Source organism: Lissotriton helveticus, chromosome 1_2 (assembly GCF_964261635.1).
Source record: "Lissotriton helveticus chromosome 1_2, aLisHel1.1, whole genome shotgun sequence".
NCBI classification, from domain to species: Eukaryota; Metazoa; Chordata; class Amphibia; order Caudata; family Salamandridae; genus Lissotriton; species Lissotriton helveticus.
Genome location: NC_136058.1, coordinates 210,939,467 through 210,960,851, shown reverse-complemented (window position 1 = coordinate 210,960,851; position 21,385 = coordinate 210,939,467). Strand labels below are relative to the sequence as shown.

Sequence of the window (21,385 nt, the reverse complement as noted above, 5' to 3'; positions counted from 1 at the left end):
TCCAGAATCTCACTAGGTTTGTACCTAAACCCATCTTTAATCTGGATTATGAAGAATACAAATCCCTTAAGACCTTGTCCAACAATCCAGCCATTACTTTCAAGCCCTGTGACAAGTGAGGGGGCATTGTGGCACTTAATACGGAGGACTATGTTACTCAAATGGACGCAATGCTCAGTATCCCAGAACACTACCAACGAGTGAGATCGCATCCTGGGAGAAGAATTAAAAATGATATTCTACAAATTACACTAGGAGCATTGAATAGAGGTAGCATATGCCAACAGGAATTTGATTACCTGAATAAACCATATACCAGCATACCTGTATTTTACGGGTTACCAAAAACCTATTAGAGTCTTTATCATCCATTCATGGGTGAAACGTGAGCTGTGGGCCCGCTATCCCTGTCAGACCTAGGATTATTGGGAGAGCCTGTTGTGTGCTATCTGGGTAGGTATCTTTTCTTCCCTTCCTATTTCGAGTGTACTCTCTTAATAGGAGTTAGTTTTTTTTATATCCCAGTTATTTCCAGCATTTAATTTCATTTTGCTTCCTGTTTTCATTCCAGCTACCTACATCTGGCCGATCTCCTTAGTTCTTAGACTCCCTGCCCCCGTTCTTGCACAGCATATATACTATAAACAGTTTCTTGTAAAGTGAGTAAATCTACGCTGTAGGTCTAAGGACTAGAGCTCTGGATGTTAGGGTATAATTGTTCCCCTGTGAGCCTGTATATATTCTCTTATTATTGATTGTTTGCACTAGATTTGTACCCTGGAACCCGTAGACCCATTGGCTATCTTAGCATTGATGTGATTTACCATTAGAACTTGGGTAGGTCATGGAATATGTTTGGTTAGAATTGGGTGTTGGTTCTGCCTTTACCCTACTTTTGTCTCACCTTGGGTGTATTCTGGGGCTCAAGGTTTGACTTCAGAATTACTCCTTCTTTTTTCATTTTATCTGGCATGTCCTATTTTCTTTACATGCACTTACCTTTTTGTTTATTCTGAATGTTCTATGAACTGGTCAGTCTAAATAACCCGACTTGTACTTGGTGGTGGTTTCTCCAGTAGCGTAGCATGATGATATTGAAAATTAATTGTCTAAATGTTTCCCTTCATTGTCCCCACAGACCTTGTATTATACATTTATCTTCATCATCATCAAAACTTAACCCCTGAAAGTGTTGTTCTAAAGGAATTAAGTGTTGAAAGTATTCAAGTCATCCTGACCTGTGAAGAATTTACTAATACATTTTGGCTTTCCTTGCGCCTTGACGAAGGAACCTTGGATCTATTGTCCTTTCCGAAACGCACGTCGGCGCTTTGTCTTTTGTTTGTATTTTCTGTTTTAGGCCTTTCTGGTTTTGTGATTATGTATTTGTCTTTTGCCTTGTAGTGTATGATGTGGTGATTGGTTGAGAGGATGTTTGAATGTGTGAGTTTGACTGGGGGTTTATATGCCATATTTATTTGATTAATTGTATTGTATATTAACATATATATAAATGTTTTTTATGAATTTGTGTTTTTTGATGGAATTGAAAAAAAAAATGTTTTGCTTATAAATTGTTTCTGGGTGGGACAATGATGTCTTATAAAAATTGATGGATATATTACCTATTGTTATATAAGTTTCTAGGAGAGGTTTTTCTATGTTCTTTGGATTGCTTTTCCCTGCCACTTCTCCTAGCATTTAGCCCACAGGGACCCTCTTTTGTTTTTAAAGTTTGACTTTTGTACCTACAAAGAATACTGATTTCGCTAAGATAAAGTCAGGAGTCATTACATTTTGTAGAAGAATCCAATTAAAAACATTTTTTTCAGAGAATACAATTTCTATGAGTACAGAAGTCACAGGGTTGAAAAACAAGTCCACATTTTGCCCACCTTCTAATAAAATACCAAAAGAAATTCTCATGTTTGAGAGAATAGTCCTGTCTGCCATTACAAATAAAGAAAAGAAAAGACATTTTCTGAAACACAATATTTTTAAGCCACAAAAGAAGTGATTACAACATTAGAAAATGATTCATCAATAGTCATTAAACAAACCTATAAGGGCGGGTCTATTGTTGTGTGGGATACCCAAGACTACACTGTGGAAGTTCAAAAACAACTGGACAACAAAGAATGTTATCGAAAAATTGACAAGATGCAACGATTGAAATACAAAGAGATTTGTCATTAATACTTAAAGACGGCTATGATCAAGGGTTTGTGGGACCAAAAGAATTCGATTTCCTAAGCAAGAAACATCCAAGAATCCCATTGTTGTACATCCTTCCCAAGGTTCACAAAAATGAAACCCATCCGCCGCAGAGACCAATCGTTTCCGGGAGTGAATCAGTGTTAGAGCCAATATCAAAGTATGTGGAGCTTTTTCTCAAACCTTTCATGGAAGATGTACCGTCATACATCTGTGATGCAACAGATTTCATCAATAAGATAGAATCAATGGAGTTTGAGATTGGAGAACAAATACTAGTCACATTGGACGAATGTGTTTGTACACCCAGATACTGCATGATGATGGGTTATCTGCGATTGAAACCTTTTTGGACAAACGACCTAAACCAGACAGAGTCCCCACCGAATTTATTATGCAGTTAGCCAACTTTGCACTTCGCAAAAATTATTTTAAGTTTGGTGTGGATTTTTACTTTCGGACAAAAGGATATGCTATGGGTTGTCCTCTTGCCCCAGAGTTGGCAGTACTATATATGGCCAAATTTGAGGAGATATATCATTTACAATAATAATCCATTTTCTCAGCATATTTCAAATTGGTTCCGCTATAGAGACAATATATTCATGATATGGACCGGCAATGAAGAAACCTTGCTTCAGTATCTTGGATGGCTAAAGTCTAGGACGGCTGATATTAAGTTTAGCCTGAATCATGCCCCTCAAAGGATGACATTTCTGGTTGTTGAAGTTTATGTTTCTGAAGGAAATCTGGTCACAACACTCCATAAAAAACCGACAGCCAGAAATAAAGGACTTCACTATACAAGTCACCATCCACGAAGCCTAAAAGATACCATACTATTTAGGCAGTTTTTGAGGATCAAGTGTAACTGCTCCTTTAAAGATCAATACATCTTCCATGCGAATAGTCTGTTTGATAGGTTAAAAGACCGTGGGTGCAAAAAAAACGTCTGAAAAATGCCTGGTGCACACCTAGGGAGACTCTCCTACAGAAGATAGAAACATCATCCACAGATTGTTTAGTCTGTGTGACTACTTTTTGTCCCAATACTAACTTCTTAAAAAAAATTGTATTCATCAAAATTGGCACTTGATCCAAAATTTAGATACTTTGGGGCCCATTAGGATGGCGGGCGGAGCGCCCCCGCCGGCGGTAGACACTGCCGGCCTGGTGGGGGCGATCTGTCCGCCATCCTCACTAGAATGACCCCCGCCATATTATGATGGCTGGGGGGTCCATGGCAGACGGGAAGACAGTCCGCCGCTTTTCCTCCAGTCGACTCGTCGACTGGCAGAAAAAGTGCCTGCACATGACGGCGGTGTCTGCGAGACACCGCCATCCATATTATGATGCTGGCTGTCAATGGTCTACAGTCTTTGCTTTAGGAACCCGTTGTGGGCCCCCAGGGGAAGGGGGGGTAGGGATTGCACATGGGGGTACCTATTGTACCCCCCTCATTGCCATGCTCTACGTGGTAGGCACCACGTGGGGCCTGCCATGTAGCGCATGGCAGTGCCGTGCAAAGTCCTTTTCCATTGCAGGTGGGTCTGCAGCCAGCAGATCCACCTGCAATGGAAAAGGCATAGGCTGCGCCCGCCAGTGTGGCAAGTGCATCCTAATATGCATTGCGGGACCGCCGCAGCATTGGCGGGCGGTCCCGCGCTCCATTACGGTGGCGGGCAGACTATGTCTACCCGGCATCGTAATAGGCCCCTTTGTTTTCTCGACCTTTATTAGCTCTCAAAAAGGAAAGCAGTATTGGCAATCAAGTGGTCCTTGCACTATTACCAAGAACTGCACCGAGGAAAACACTGCATGAGCAATTATGCCTACAACCAATCACGGGCCATCATACGTGTGGCACTTGTGCATGTTGCTATCAAATGATTGAAGGCTCTCTCTTTTCACATAAAGATGTGAATTGGAAACATGGCACATATACTAATTGTAAAACAAAAAATGTGGTCTACGGAATCTTGTGCCCTTGCCCCAAACTTCATATTGGTAAAACCAATCAGGAGGTACGACAAAGTATAACACAACACAAATCAAGAATCCGCAAGAAAGTGCAGATGGTTCCGTTGGTGAACCATTGGATAAACAATAACCACGTAGAGAAGGACTTACTATGGACTGTAATATCTAAGATTGAAGAAGACCCATGAGGAGGGGATCTGGACAGAAAAGTGATTCAAAGAGAAGCCTTTTTAATTGGGAAATTCAGAACAGCGGTAGATGGCCTCAATGAGTTATCTGAGCTATACGAATTATAGTGTAGTAGCAAAAATATCTGAGATACATATTCTAACAGCGGTCAATTATTTTATAAAAATAGCTGCAAGACCAATAGATAACATTTTTCATAATTTTTTCAATTGTGTGAACTCTTCAAATCTACTCCCATTCTTCATGGACATTCAATCATTTTCATTCTTGATACTTCCCAAGGTATTATGCGCGGTGCTTTAATTGTTTGTACACATCAAGACACATGTACTCAAAAGAGCCTTTGTTTAATTAAAGCCTGCTTGTATACCCTAAATGCATGAAACTACATCACCCAGAATTCCTACAGACAAGCCTTTGATGGAAGAAGTACAGCTGTCACCCGGAAGTTGTAATAGCTCGCCGGAAACAAACTCACTGTTAGGACGACTGTACGGATGCCGAAGATAGAGAAAAGATAGCCCACGCCCGTAAAAGCTCATTGTAAGGTATGAATTGATATTATGCGCAGGGAAAGTAGATCGCAATTAGGCTGCATTCGTCGCATGTGTTTAGAAACAGCAGTTCAATGCGACGTACCCCGTAGGAACATCGCATAGGCTAGCGGAAGCGTTTCACCTCCATTTTAAAGTGGTTCCCCCTAGGCTTTCAATTATTCTTTAAAAACAGATACAGAAGGATTGGGACAGGAAGTCTTAGGTTTCTCGAAACCTAAGTAGCAGCGTAATATTCATGTTACGGTTTGAAGAGATAATACGCAATATATTGAAAAAAGGCAAAGGTTTATGAGAAGTCAGGCTTTTAAACCGTACTTAGCAAAATAATGCGTCTTTTCAACATACACGCAAAACATTGCAAGAGTCTTTTGAGATTATGGTTTACAATCCATTTAGACCATCCGTCTTTATCTTTATTTTTGTATAGATTTTCACGAAGATCAATTATGGTGTCCATCTTGAAAAAGAACATGCACATGGTATGTGATTTAATGATAGCCAGATTGGATCTGGGTATTCCTTTGAAAGAGCAAATGATCTTCATCCTCTATTTCCTTTCTTTAAAGATATATGTCAAAAAAGTAATTGATAATTATAATGGGCCCGATTCACAGAATGAACTTAAGACTCAATCCTAAACTTACTACTATTTTGGTATTCACAGAATGCACTTACTACTTTTGGCATTCACAGAATGCACTTACTACTTTTGATATTCACCGAATGAACTTACTACTTTTGGTATTCACAGAAGTTAGGATTTTGTCTTAAGTTGGTCTTAAGACAAACTTAAGACAGACTTAAGACAGACTTAAGTTAGGATTTTGTCTTAAGTCTGTCTTAAGTCTGTCTTAAGTCTGTCTTAAGTTTGTCTTAAGTCTGTCTTAAGTCTGTCTTAAGTTTGTCTTAAGACAAACTTAAGACAAAATCCTAACTTCTGTGAATACCAAAAGTAGTAAGTTCATTCTGTGAATGCCAAAAGTAGTAAGTGCATTCTGTGAATACCAAAATAGTAGTAAGTTTAGGATAGAGTCTTAAGTTCATTCTGTGAATCTGGCCCAATGACCGTAAGAGACAACATCGTCTTGGATAGAAGTAAGTCGATTTAACTATCAAAAGAGAGTAAAATACATAAAATCGGACATAGAACTGAGCTCTCTTTTATAATTTTCTGTTGTTCTCTTTAATTTTGATAGCTCCACATTAATTCGAATGAGAGCAGAGAGCATGATTTGTGTTGAACAGATCAGATCAGCTCATCTCACAAAGAGGTAATCTCTTTTTAACCATCTATGCACGGAGGTAGTGGTTGTGTAATAATAGCTTTCAGTGGCATGACACAGTTGGTAATACAAGTTTAATTCTTGTTTTTTAGCTTTTGGTCCTGAAGAGAACTCTATGAATGTACAATTGGGCTCGAAACACGTCGACCACTCATTTCACCCCTTGTTTCCAAGTTTAGAAATTCAAAATACTAATGAGTCTTTTCTTCATGCTTGAAACACGTTGGGGATGTTGTAATAGTGCACGGTTTTGTTATTTGGCCAAATGAAAGACTGTAGAAGTTAACTCAAAGATCAAAACCTAGTTTGAGTTTTATCGTCTTATTGTCTCATTTCTGTGTTTCTATTGTCTTGTCATTGTCCAAAATTTGTCACTTAATTTTTGTATGTCATATGTGTTGTTTGGGTCATTTTACATTCTAATTGATGTTAGAGAATATAGTGTTTGAAAATTATGGGTGTGGATTGGTAATAACTTATGTGTGTAATGTTTGTATGAATTGAAGGTGTTTTGATAAATGAATCTAAATAGATTTTTTTTTAAATAAATACATTTGAAATAGTAATGAGCACTTCTGGGTCACATTGAGTCGTTCACATGTGTCCTATTTAAATAATTGACTAAAGAAATATCAGTATTGGCTTTTTGTTGTTGTGTATGATTATTTGGCTCAGCCTTACTGATTAAGGGCCAAAACCCTCTGTTGTTAGGAGGTCAAATGTCAGGCGTTGTTCTCCGAGGATAAATGTTTACTTTTCTTTCTCTGACTTCAAAGAGAGAGAATTTGCGGCGCATGGACATTGTTTTGTATATTTGTCTTGCTTATTCTGGCTTTGTAATGCGGTCCACTGTCTTTCACCATTTACTTTTTAATTACTTGGTACATATGCGGAAACGCTCCTGTGGATGATGGGACTGTCAGATAACTAGAGTTCGACAGTGGACTCACCCGCCTGTAGACACTCATTTGGGATTTGATTTACTGATTTACTGATAAGCATAAATGGTTTGATGTATTATGGTCACTGTTGCATACAAAGCTTTTGAAGGCGGACTCGCTGGTCTTTTTTCCATGAGTTTACATACGCTTAAACGGAAACCTGGATCCTGTGAAATATGGACAACAGAATATACTGATTAGAGACTCTTTACCTTTCAGTTTCCCTTAACCAAATGCGGGCACCTATAATTAGGCCCTTATTACGAGCTCAGCAGTCCAATGGCCCACCAGACCTGTGCTGGTGGTCTGATGGACCTCCAGACTGGCAGTCCGCCTGCCGCATTAATACTGTGGCGGTTGGACCACCACAGGACTGCTGTCGCTTCCAGGGATCCATGATCCCTGGCAGTGGCACAGCGTGGTGCCACTGTCTAGCATATTAAGAGTTTCCTCACTGCCACAATTTTCATGGTAGTGTTACCACCATGAAATGTGTGGTGGTGAATAAACAATGGGTGACCTGACCCCAAGTCACTCCCCACGCCGCTCGACCCCTCCAGGTCCCGAGTGCTGACGAGGGTTCGCCACTGGTGTGCCCCGGGTTTTTTTCTTTGCATTCCTTTTTTGCCCCACTGTGATTTTGTTGTTGCTCTCCTGTTTATTATTATTGTCTTTGTGCTTTGTGGTTTCTTAGGCACTCCTCGTGCGCCCTTGCCCTCTGTGCCCCCCCGCTTCCCGCCGCTGCTCCCCCAGCACCCCGCCCCCTTTCTCCTTGCTCTACCCCGTGCCCTCGCCCATCGGCTGCCCCGCTCCTCCCTCCCACTTGGCCTCTTATAGACCACGCAGCGACCGCGCAGCGACCGCGCAACGGCACGTGCCAAAGGCGAGCACGTCTGCGCCCGTCCGCGCCTGGACCACGCCCAGCACCAGAACCGCTGGACCCCACGCCCCCTGCAACGCCAGACTGCTCTACGACTCCAGCACCCTCCACGCACTCAACACCGGACGAGACCACAAGCACATCCAAGGGCCCTTTGCCTGCCGGAACTGCAGATTCACCAGTATCCAGCCCACCAAACCACCAACCAGAGAACCCAACCACCTCCGCTGCATCCTCCTCAACACTCGCTCCACTCGCAAACACGCCATCGAACTCTGGGACCTCCTAGACTCCACCGCTCCCGACGTCGCCTTCCTGACAGAGACCTGGCTGAATGCCACCTCAGCACCAGACATTGCCATAGCCATCCCAAATGGCTACAAGATCTCCAGCAGAGACCGCACCAACGGAGTGGGAGGGGGAATAGCCATCATCCACAAGGACACCCTCAGAGTCTCGACCAACACCGACGTCACCCTCACCACCGCCGAGCACATGCACTTCCAGATTCACACCAACCCCAACACCACCCTCAGAGGAACACTCATCTACAGACCACCCGGACCACGACCACAGTTCAGCGACACCATCGCTGACCTCGTCAGCACCCACGCCCTCGCCTCCATGGACTACATCCTCGGGGACCTGAACTTCCACCTCGAGAACGACAACTACGCCAACTCCACCGCCCTGATCCACAACCTTGCCAACCTTGGACTCAAACAACTCGTGACAGCACCCACCCACGCCGCCGGACACACGCTGGATCCACCAGCCCCCACGTCTCCTTCAACCACACCACCGAGCCCCACTGGACCGACCATAGATGCGTCCACTTCACCTTCAGGAAACCCACCACACACCACCGCACCCAACAGTTGCCACGCCGCTGCTGGGGCAAGGTCACCAAGGACCAACTGACTACCACCCTGGCCCTGAGACCACCCGCTGACCCCACCGACCCAGACACCGCCGTGACCAACCTCAAACGGTGGATAAACGACTGCGCCGACACCTTCGCCCCTCTCAAGACCTCCACAACCAAGCACACCAACAAGAGAGCCGCCTGGTTCACCGAAGACCTCCACGACAGACACCAGACAGCCACACATCCCACAAGAGCGCCACCCGCAGACACCACCAACTCATCAGGACCACCAAGAGGACCTCCTTCAAGGACCACTTAGACAACGATGCACACAACACCAAAGAGCTCTTCAGCATCGTGAAAGAACTCTCCAACCCCAGCTCCAACACCAATGACATCCCACCATCACAAGACCTGTGCAACGCCCTGGCCGCCTTCTTTCACCGCAAGATCACCGTCATCCACGACAGCTTCAACAGCTTCAACTCCGACACCCCCGCACCCACCACCGAGTCCACAACCCTTGCAACCACCACCTGCACCAGCCGCCTGACCGCCTGGTCCAAGGTCAGCGATGAAGACACCATCAAAATCATGAACTCCATCCACTCCGGATCCCCATCTGACCCCTGCCCTCACCACGTCCTCAACAAAGCCAGCACAACCATCGCGCCCCACCTCCGAAAGACAATCAACAGTTCCTTCGAGACAGCAACTTTCCCGGAAAGCTGGAAGCACGCCGAGATCAACGCCCTTCTGAAGAAGCCCTAGGCAGACCCCAAGGACCTCAAGAACATCCGGCCCATCTCCCTGCTCCCATTCCTGGCTAAAGTGACAGAGAAGATTGTCAACAAACAGCTAACCCGCTACCTCGAAGACAACAACATCCTGGACCCCTCCCAATCCGGTTTTCGCAGCAACCACAGCACCGAGACCGCCCTCATCGCCGCCACTAATGACATCAGGATCCCGATAGACAAAGGAAAAACAGCCGCCTTCATCCTCCTGGACCTATCAGCAGCCTTTGACACAGTCTGCCACCGTATCCTATCAGCACGCCTCCATGACGCCGGAATTCAAGAGAAGGCCATGGCCTGGACCACATCCTTCCTCTCCGGCAGAACCCAGAGCGTCTGCCTCCCACCCTTCCGCTCAAAATCCACCGAGATAATCTGCGGCGTCCCACAGGGATGCTCCCTCAGCCCAAAGCTGTTCAATATCTACATGGCACTGCTCGCCCACGTTGCCCGACAACACAACCTCAACATCATCTCCTACGCCGACGACACTCGGCTGATCATATCCCTCACCGAAGATCCCCACACTGCCAAAGCCAACCCCCACAGAGCAATGAAGGCCGTAGCCGACTCGATGAAGGACAGAAGATTGAAGCTGAACTCAGACAAGTCGGAGGTCCTCATTCTCAGACCCACCCCATCAGCCTGGGACGACTCTTGGTGGCCCACATCGCTAGGTACAGCCCCGGAACCCACAGACCACGCACGCAACCTGGGGGTCATCCTCGACTCCACCCTCTCCATGAACAGGCAAGTCAATGCCGTCTCCGCGTCCTGCTTCAACACCCTCCGCATGCTCCGCAGGATCTTCAAATGGATCCCTCCCGATACGAGAAAAACCGTCGCCCAGGCCCTCATCACCAGCAGACTAGACTACGGGAACGCCCTCTAATCAGGAACAACAACCAAGCTCCTGAGACGACTTCAACGAATCCAGAACACCTTGGCACGACTGATCCTCGACGCCCCCCGACGCAGCCACATCACACCCCACCTGAGAGGCCTGCACTGGCTCCCCGTCAACAAGAGGATCACATTCAAACTCCTCATCCACACGCACAAAGCCCTACACAACACCGGACCCACATACCTCAACAACCGTCTCAGCTTCCACACCCCCACCCAAAACCTCCACTCAGCCAACCTCGCCCTCGCCACAGTTCCTCGTATCCGGAAAACCACCGCCGGCGGCAGATCCTTCTCCTACCTCGCCGCCAAGACCTGGAACGCTCTCCCCACCAGCCTACGACAGACTCAGGACCTGCTGGCCTTCAGAAGATCCCTCAAGACCTGGCTCTTTGACCAGTAGCGGCCCCCCTCCCCCAGCACCTTGAGACCCTCACGGGTGTGTATCGTGCTTTATAAATGTATTGATTGATTGATTGATTGATGGGGGTCAGGGCCCCATTTTGCCTCTGTGCCATGGGGTGCATGCCGGTGGACTCCTGTTGTGCCCCCCTGTGTGCATGCACTCCCCAGTTTCTGCAATATATGGACTTGACAGTCCATGCTCTGCGGAAACACTTTGCACGTTTACTCTAAGTTAAGCCTGACTGCTCTGTGCCTAGCTACCAAAGGGTTGAGCACAGGTTAATTTGGGGTGTGCATGTGACTTCACTCTGATAAGGATTGTGGTTGCCTCTTGATTAGGGTTTCACCTGTCCACTTCCCCCTCCGCAACCAGTAACCCAATCTGATAGGGACCTGTTTCAATGTCTGTTTTAATTGCTACTGGGCATGAGACCCGGAAGGACCCAACCACATAAAACCCTACTGGTGTGTATAAATATCAGTCTCATATCACTGTTCCCACCATACGGATTCAGAGGATAAAGATTGATGGAAACTGTCTCTCTTTTTATAACTTTTAGGGCTCCTCGGGTGATAATCAACTCACTGCAAGCTGCACAAGCCAGAGTTGTACACTTCTTTACTGTGCATTTGCATGAAATATGTGTTCTCCATGTTAGTAAACATCAACAATCTGTTGGAGTATGTGATGGCATATCATGGGATCCTGCGTTCCTTCCTTTCTTCCTCCTTCATTCCTCCCTCACTCCCCCTTCCTTCTTTTATCCCACCCCTTCCTTTCTTCTATACTTACTACACACCCTTCTTTTTTTTGCCATACTACTTTTTTTTCTTTGTCCCTCTACCTCTCTTCCTACTTTCCCCTCCCTTCCTCTTTCTCCCTCACATTTTCTTCCTCATGTACGCTCCCCATTCATTCCTTGCTCCCTCCCTCTGATCCAGCGAAAAGCCAGGGTGAATATTTCACAATCAACAAAATCTTCAAAATGGGCCCATTCACACACTCATATTTTCCTGGCTGACTTTCACTGGGTGGTCAAGTTTTATATTCACTTTGATCTTGATTAGTCCATGCCTAACTAATCTTCACAGATCAGCACTCTTCCTTTCGTCAATGGACCATTAGTCGAATAGTTGATGGTTATGTTAACAAATTAATTAATTTAACCTATAACTCACAATAAAATAATAACAGACTCCAGTTAAGATTCAATAAATGTTATCGAATCACTCAGTTAAAATGGACGCTCAATTGTACAGATTCACAGTGCAAACTCCATCAACTTTCATGGGAGAGAAAATTCATTTATCAAATCCATTCAATTGACAAACTCATTGAACAATTTAATGCATTTGGAGTGGGTAGATAAAGAGACAAAATACATAATAAATCATACATTTTCAAAAGATATGCAAATTTAAGACACAATAATATTAACTCAATGGTGAAACAGGAAACCCAACCCTCTGGTCTACGGACTGATGGAGGTCACCTGATTAAAAGTCAGGAAACAAGGACTATAGGACAGGATCAGGACAGGGAAATACTTACTACACTTTTCTACAACCCCAACGCACCGGAACGCATCCCTCTCTTGCACTCTCTCACTCCTCGATATTCTTCCGCAATCTTCAATCTAATCAGGCTGTGTTTCAGAAATGAATCTTCCCCGTCTGTTCTCTTCTTTCCATCAGCAGCTCTCGCCCACACCTCACTCAGCATCGACGTCCTGTGTTAACTAACTTTTGTCACTCTAGTTATATTCTTTAATACTGCATGTCCTACCCTCAAATGTTGCAAAGAACAGTGGATCACGGACTGTGATTGGGCCAGGGCAGGGGAGTTGTCATCACCTCATGCTGTCATATTCAATTTCTTAATGAATCCTTTTGTTTCACAAACGCTTCCCATTCAACTTCTTTATTTCTCTATTCCGTATCTTTTCACACACATTTAAAGTAACAGATTAAGTACAAATTTATATGTTATTCCATAGTTGAAAAGAGTTCTCATAGCCTCTGTCCTTGGCTCTTGGCAGCCTGTCAACGATTCGGTCAGCGGGTCACACTATAACTCTAGTGCCCAGACTCAGCTTGTTTATGTTTTCCGCTGCCATCTTTTTCATTGGCTTAGGCCCAAACATACACTATTAATAAAGGAAACATAAACAGATATCAATTTCTCAAATAGGCGTTTGTCACTGTTAAATCCTCTTTCTTTGAGCAAAAGCATTAGCAGCAACATCTTCTTTTAAAGTTCAGGCAAGCATATGCCAAGCACTCGGTGCCTCAAGACCTAGGTTAGTAATTCTTGCGCATGCGTGAGAATTTTCCCTCGCAAACAAGTTAGTCACATGGTCATTTACGTAGGTTCTGGTTTGCACATGGTCAGAATCATTTTTCCGTTTTAAGCGGGATTTCATCGCGCTGAAAATTATTCTTTGCTATTTAAGCGTGCATAAAGCTCTCTTTCCCATGTGTAAGTGTTGTGGGCATTCTAATTACGTCTTTAATTTCTATTTTTAGTGATTAGTACTTGTTATTGAGGAAATGGTCCGAGCAAGTTTTGTTTTCTTGAATCCTTGCTCCATCACCTCCATACACTCTTTCATCTTTTACCCATCCCCTCCCTTTCTACCCTACTTCCTTCATACCCTCCTTTCCTTACCTCCCTCCCTCTCTTTTACCCTCCCTTTCTCTTTCTCCTTCACCTTTTCTTCGTCAGTTACCCTCTACCTATTTTTTCTCTGACTTCCAATCTTGCTATCTTCTTGCATTCTTGTTTCCTTCTTCCTCTTCCCACCTTTGCTTCCCCTTTCCGCCTCTTCTTTTATCTACCCTTAATTTCTTAATTCCTTCCTCTTTCACTCTTTTCTCCTTCTTCCTTCTCGTTCACCCACACCTTCACTTTTTTCTTACTTTTTTCTCTCTTACTGCCCTTTGTTCCTTTTTAACATTCTCCCTCTCCTTCTCCCTTACCTCTGTTCACCCTCTCTTTCCTTCCTCACTGCTTAGCTCTTTCACTCACTGCTTCACTCCTTTCTTCTCCATAATCCCTCCCCATTCTTTTTTCTCCATTACATCCATTACATTCCCTCTTTTGCCCCCTTCCCTGCTTCTTCTCTCTCTCTTTTGTCCTCTTCATTCTTCTTTCTCCTTCCTCCTCCTTTCATTCATTCATCTCTCTCAATTCCTTTTTATTCCTCACCTTACTTCCTCTTTTCCGTCTCACCCACTCTTCGTTTTCCTCTCCAGCTTCCAATCTCTTTCTCCATCACCCATCCTTCCTATTTGATAATCCAAGGGAGTAGCCAGAAATTGAACCCCCCCCCCCACTTTGAACCAAAGCTGTTATGGCATCAAGAAAACACAGCAGGTCATTGTGACTCTCCTCAGGAAAGCTTGTATGTCTGTTTCATCCAAGAAGTATCCCTTTATCCTTTCTTCCTTCCATTCACCATCTGATCTCCACTTTTTCACATTTACATTCTGTCACCAACTCAATCTTTCATCCATCAATCTGTCACCATTCCGTCCATCTGTCCATCTGTCCGCCCATCCAGTTCCATACATATCCATCAAATCCATCAATACATCCAGACATCCTTTCATTCAATCATCCATCCTTTCACTTATTCATCCCCCTTTTATCCATCCATTCATCTGCCCATCCTATCAATCATCCATCCATCCTTTCAATCATCCATCCACCCTTTCACTCCGTCCATTCACCTTTTTGCTCCATCCCTCCATCCATCCATCCACCTTTTTGCTCCATCCATCCACCTTTTTACTCCATCCATCCATTCACCCTTTCACTCAGCCATCAATCCTTACACACATCCGTTTACCCTTCGACCCAGCCATCCATTCATTCGTCCATCATCCATTTACCCTTCTGCTCACCCTTCCATCCGTTTATTCACTCATCCATCCACCCTTTCAATAACCCGTCCTTCCATTCACCCTTGCACTCATCCATCCAACCATTCACCCTCCCATCTATCCATCAATCCACTCTCCCTCACTTTCCCTCATCCATCCTCACATTTATACTTTCACTCATCCATCCACTCATCTGTCCATCCACCCTTTCACTCACCCATCAATCCACCATTTCACTCATTTATCAATTCATCCTTCCTTTTACTCATTCACCCTTTCATGTAATTCTGAGCCTTTGTCTGCCAAGACAGAAGACAGAAGTGTATCACCAACAACCCCACCCCGGCTGTAGCTACTAAAGAAGATGAGGGTTCTCAATGCACCTATGCTCATCCTCCCTCCCTTCCTAGCTATCTTAATGCTTTCCCTTTTCCTTCCTCCCTTCCTTCCTTCCATCCTTGCTCGACCCTCCTCATCATTCTTTCCTCTTTTTCCTGCCTCCTTCCATTACTCTTTCCTTTCTCTTTCTATCAACTACTTTTTCTCTAATTCTTTTCACTTTCTCCCCTTCCCTTGTTGTTATCCCTTTTTTCCTTCCTCTCTTTATACTTCCCTTTCCTCCCTTCATTTCTCCCTCACGCTCTCCCTTCCTTTCCATCTTCTCCTTCATATCTTCCCCTCCCCTTTGTTTCTTTCCTCTCGTCTTCTTTCCCTCAGTATCCCACATTCCTTTCTACTTTCCTTCCTTCCTCCCTTTTTCCCCACGCCATCCTCCTCCATTCCTTCGTCGTTACCCTTCCCACCTTCCTCTATTCTCTCCTCCTTCCTTCCTTCGTACCCTTTTCTCCATTACCCTCCCTTTTTCTCCCTCCCCATCCTTCTTTTCTCCATCTCTTTCGTTCTCCGTCCCATCCTTCCATCCTCGTTTTTCCTCCTCCTTTCCTTCTCTTCTTTCCCTGCCCTTCCTTTCTTTGGTACCCATTTCTTCATCACTCCGCCTTTCTTCCTTCATTTCTCCATCCCCCTTTTCTCCCTTGCTTGCTTCCTTCCTCTATCCTCTATCCTCATTTCCTGCCTTCCTCCATCCCCTTCCTTTTTTCGTCATCCTTCCTTCCGTAACCTTTCTTCCTTCCTGTTTCTTATCCTCCTTCTTTCATTCACTCTATTTTCACCCCTTCCTTCTTTCTCGCTGCCTTCTGCCATCCTTCTCCTTCCTTCCCTAGCTTTTTCCTTCTACTCTCCCTTTCCCCACCTTACTTCTTTATTACAGTTCTTTGCGCATTATTCCTTCAGTTTTTCCTTTTCGTTCCTCCCTTTTCTTTAGACCTGATACAGACAGCTCAGGGCAAGGCCCTAATGTCACCACTACAAGCAACGATGCACACAAAAATGTTCAACCTACTATTCGTGCAGAAAAGTGCATGTTCTGCTTCAGCTTGTGCCTCTTGCATGGCTTTTCACAAGTGGTACCTTATTTTCAATTGTAGGAGGGAACAGTAAAAACGAAATATAGATCAATGTAGAACTATGTCCATTTACTAACTAAAATAGCACCACGAACACCCCACATTTTCGCATCCATACCGCTTCTCCAGCCTCCCACCACTATCCAGTAGCCTTAAAAAGCACCGTTAAAGAACTTTATGGTAAATGCAGCATTAGAGATCTTCACACATCATTAAGGTAGAAATTTTCGTCAACAAAAACAAACGCTGCCAACCCCAGTAAGCCTGTCTATCTTTTCAGTAATATACCAGACCTGTTGATCCACCAACCCCTCTCATTCAGTCAGTGGCAGACGAGAACTTTTTTGCTAATGACAGAGGCATTTGTATCGATGGGCACCGTTATCTTAAACAGCTTTCGATCTTTAATAGTAGTGCAATATTCAGTTTTTTTGTTTTATACAATTTGTATTGGTTTTTGTAACAGGACAACGCAAATGTGGATCCCATTACATTCTATTTGTGACAGCATAGCGTCACCACTCTTCCTCAGGTATCGTAGGCATTGGCACTACAATGTGTACATATACCCAATCTGGGAAAAGGTCAAATGAGGAAGAGCATAATGAGGGGCAGATTTACTACTTCTGGCGCATCTCTGCTAATCAGCAGGGATGCGCCAGAAGAGTTGTGACACATCTGCCCACCCGTGCGCCACACCTGATGCTCCACATTTACAATGCGGTGCACGGATGGCCAGATGCGTGTCGCATCCCCCATCTGAAAGGCGGTGCATTGCTGGAGATGCGTCGTAAGCGCGACGCAGCCCCAGCAAGGCTCCGGGGTGCCCTATCCCTAACATGCTGCGTCAATCCTTACGCCTGCTTCAAGCAGGCGCAGGGTTTTGACGCAGCATGGCCTTAAAAGTGACTGAGTGAAATCTTGTAGATTTCCCTCATCCACTTTTAGGAGGTGTTCCTGCACCGGAACGCTCCCCCCTGCGCAGGAACGCCTACATGTGGCGCAGGGCTTTACAACGTGACGCATCTCCCAGATACGTCACGTTGTAAATACCCCGCAGCATGGTGCTGGCTTTGCGCAGCCGCTGCATCACAAAAGTGACTCAACGACGGCGTAAAAGAGGTGCAAGGGGCTTGTAAATCTGCCTCTAAGTGTTTGTTTTGAATTTCTCCATCCCTCCACTCCTCCCCCCCACCTCAGTTGCGTAACGAAACTTGAGGGGGCCCCCCTGCAAGGTATGTGGAGGGGCTCCCTCCAGACCCATTCAGGAGCTCTCTGGCCAGAGCACTGTGCTGAAATAACTGCAGCATCATTCTCGCCACATCGAGGGCAATTTGCGCTTGTGTTGAGGTGCATGAGATTCGCTCGCTTTAGTGTGATATATGCTCTGTGGAGGTCATAATACTGGATTAGTTTGAGACGTTGACTCCCTGACACCGTTCCGCTTGTATCAGTCCCACCTCCAGCCAGTTTCTGATTCTGCTGCAGTTGCCGCTGTGTGGTATGGCAATCGGAGCCTGTAGCAGGAGTTCCCTGGCATATGGCACACAGGTCTGCGTGAGCTGAAGAGCCCTCTTCCAAACATATAGCAATGTTTTTATCAGAACCTCCCTCCCGGGCTTGGTGAAACGCCCTCCCGTGCTAGCAGCAGTCACGCCACCTCTGTCTCCGGTGGGACCTCTGGGCTGTCATCCCTTCGGCCCACCAATAGTGCTCTCGACAGCACCTTCCTCTCCCCCATTGCAACTGTGCAGCTAGATATTACAGCTTGAAATATAGTACAGCCACACCCCCTCGAGAAGGGTATTTTTAGTTTCGACAAATTTGCCCATTTCTGTCCACTGCCCCATATAAGCTGGAGAAGTAATGCACCAATTGCCTGAAACACTGCCCTAGGGATTTCTATGGGGAGTAATCTGGGGAGGATTGCCGTCTTGATTAAGGCTATTCTGCCCATAACTGATAGTGGCAGTATCTGACTACAGGGTAAACATCGTTTACCACGAATCCTTTTCCACTCAGGCAATTACAACGCGGTTGTTACAACGACCACGTTGTAACAACACATACCATTACCCTGCAAGTCGGAACAATGCCTTGCGGCGGGGGCAGAAGGTGTTGGATTTAAAATCCAACACCTTCCCTACTGTTGCACATACTGAAGTTGGAATAGTAAATTACACTATTCCAACATCCAGCGCTCCCCCCCCCCAGAGCAAGTCGTTGTTACGACTTGCGGGGTAATGGTATGCATTGGTACAACGCGGTCGTTGTAGCACTAGCCTTGTAATTGCATGCAGGGAAAAAGCATGCGGAGTAAACTGGCATATTCAACTACAGATCGTAGTGAAGCCACAGCCGTCACAAAATATATGCCTTGCGGTGTGTGAATGATTCGGATGCCCAGTTGACCCTCAGTCCCGACAGTTTCACGAAGTGCTCCAGTGCTCCAATCGCCCCCTGAACATTGGACGCTGCCCCCCTTGTGTACAGTAACATATCATCTGCATTTAGGGACAAATAGATGGGAGCCCCATTAATCCTGAGACTATCGTAATGTATACCCTGTCACAGTGCAATAGCCAAAATTTCTAGTGCCATCGCAAACAGCATTGGTTACAGTGGACAACCCTGCCTGGTACCTCGTCCCACTGCGTAGGGCTCAGGTACAATGTGGCCTGTTTTCATTCAAGCTACTGGGTTCACAAAAAGCAACTTGGCCCAACGGCGAAATTCGCTGGCCAAACCCATGCTCGCCATCACTTTGCTTTCCTTTTTGCTTTTTAATTCCCCCACACCTTACAAGTTGCTTCCTCCCACCCGTGACCTCCATGTTGCTTCCAGAAATCCCATGTTGCTTCAGTCCTCCAACCTCTTGGGCATTTTAATGTATTTTCTGATACAGGTTGGATCGACGACTAAAAAGAAAAAAATAGCAGCCACACCGTTTTTTATGCTTGCGCATGAGTGTTGTGTGCGCTTACTAAATTATGTAATAGGCTTTTTGTTTATTTAGCCGTGCTGCACAGCATCGGGATGCTGTACTGCACACCTAAGAAATGTCGAGGAAACCAATGGGTCCTAAAGGCGACACTTATTGGCTTTACCAGTACTTGTTAATGCAGGGCTTTTAAAACTAAGCTTTGCTGATGGCGCTACAAACTGCCTTTCTGCCATTTCTACTTGGGTTCTACTTGGGTTAAACTACTTAATGTTATTATTTCAATGTTACCACGTTGTAGGATGGGAGGCTGAGTCCGCCTTTAAACGTGGGACCTGCAGGTCCCAGCAGATGCCAAAGGCAGGCATTTCATTTACTGAATCATCTTGATAGCTGATGGTGAGATGTGCCAATATGTCACTGCTGTTCGAAACGTTAATTATAGTGGTTCTTGTGGAAGCAATGAGATATAATATAGATGATAAGGATGCACAATGGCAATGTACATGGGTTTAATGGACATCAGACAAAAAGGTAGCCGAGTACACTGTGTTTGCGTATTGATAGTTTATACAAATGTTTCAGACAAAATTCAAATATACATAAACAATAGTCCTTAGTGTCCCCAGTGCAGATTTGGAACCAAAACAGGAAATATAGTGACATCTAGTGACAGGTAAGGTATGGTTTCCAATATTTTCATATTTTTATACATTCAACAATTATCTACAACACTATAAACGATAGTCAGTGTTGGGTTATTGATTCATATATTTTAATGTCGATGGCGTTTCGACCCTCCCAAGCATATAGGGTCTCTTCAGGACCTAATGATTTAGGGACGTCTGCAATATTAAAAAGAGTGGTGTAAATTAAGGTCCAAAAGGATCACTATTGGTAGTTGAACAAATGCTTAGCCAAGGGAAAACGGATGTACCTGGAACAAAAGGTCGTAGATAATTGTTGAATGTATAAAAAGGTCGTTTCATGAAAATATTGGATACGTTGCGCCACCACAGATGCGCCGCATTTACAATGCGGCGCATCATGGCACAAGGATAAACAGATGTGTGATGCATTTCCGGTCAGAATGGTGGCACATTGCTGGAGTCATGTCGCAAGTGCAACGCAATTCCAGCAATGCTCATGGCCTGCCCATACACAACATAATGCGTCAAGCCTCACACCTGCTTCAAGCAGGTGCAAGGTTTGTACGCAACGGCGTCGGAAACGTGACTGAGTGAAATCTTGTAGATTTCACTCAGGTACTTTTCCGAGGCGTTCCTGCACCAGAACGCCCACCCTGCGCCGGACCGCCCACATGAAACCTGACGCAGGTTTCATGTGGCGCAGGGCTTTACAAAATGCCGCAAATCCCTAGATGCGTCACGTTGCAAATCTGTCGCAGCATGGCACTAGCTTTACGCCGCCACTGCGTCACGAAAGTGACACTATGGCACCACAAAAGTGGCACACTGGGCTTGTAAATCTGCCCCTTAATCTTTCTCTTGACAGCGGGCCTGCATGTCCAGTCCGTTGTAGCACCCTCTTGGAGTTAGGAGTCCTTTTTTTCTCCTTGGAGCAGACAAACGACAGGCCAACCACTTGACCCTTAGAGAGCGGTTCCAGTCCCTAAGTGCCAGCACAAGTCATTGGGTATTTGAGTCCTGAAGTAGTCCTCTTTTAGAAGAAGTCAGGAGTTGTCTTTCTTACTTCAGGACCAGATCTAGGGAGGAATGTCCTTCCTTTATCCATGGGTTTAAAAGTGAAGGTAGAGAGTTTTAAAAGGTGTCTGCCCAATGCAAACATGCTAAATCATGCCTTCTGATCCACCCCTTGGACAGCTGGGATATTCCAAGATGTCAAATTCAAGCATTGGTCAATCACAACTCCCCCAGAGCCTGTAATGCCACCCCTAACTGATGTAGCAAACTGGTTCCTTCCCTCCAAAACCTCAAAAGTGAGCCCTTTCTGTGAATAGTAAGAGAGATCTAGCTGTCCCCGTTTGTCTCTGTAAGATGGTATGGAAAGCCCTGTTAGTAAGGCGAGTTCATTAGCCTATGTTTATTTCTT

General features: G+C 45.1%; 1 protein-coding gene and 1 long non-coding RNA gene across 2 annotated transcripts in view; one reads left to right on the top strand and one right to left on the bottom strand.

Annotated features, from left to right (window-relative positions):
* LOC144799843 (sodium/glucose cotransporter 4-like) overlaps positions 1 to 21,385 on the top strand; it is a 791,764-nt gene that overhangs the window by 69,163 nt on the left and 701,216 nt on the right. The window lies entirely within an intron of this gene.
* Positions 12,344 to 16,401, bottom strand: LOC144799851 (uncharacterized). The gene is made up of 2 exons (XR_013603888.1): positions 16,308 to 16,401; positions 12,344 to 13,167 (listed from the first exon to the last, which is right to left on the bottom strand). It is a non-coding gene; the product is annotated as an uncharacterized LOC144799851 (long non-coding RNA).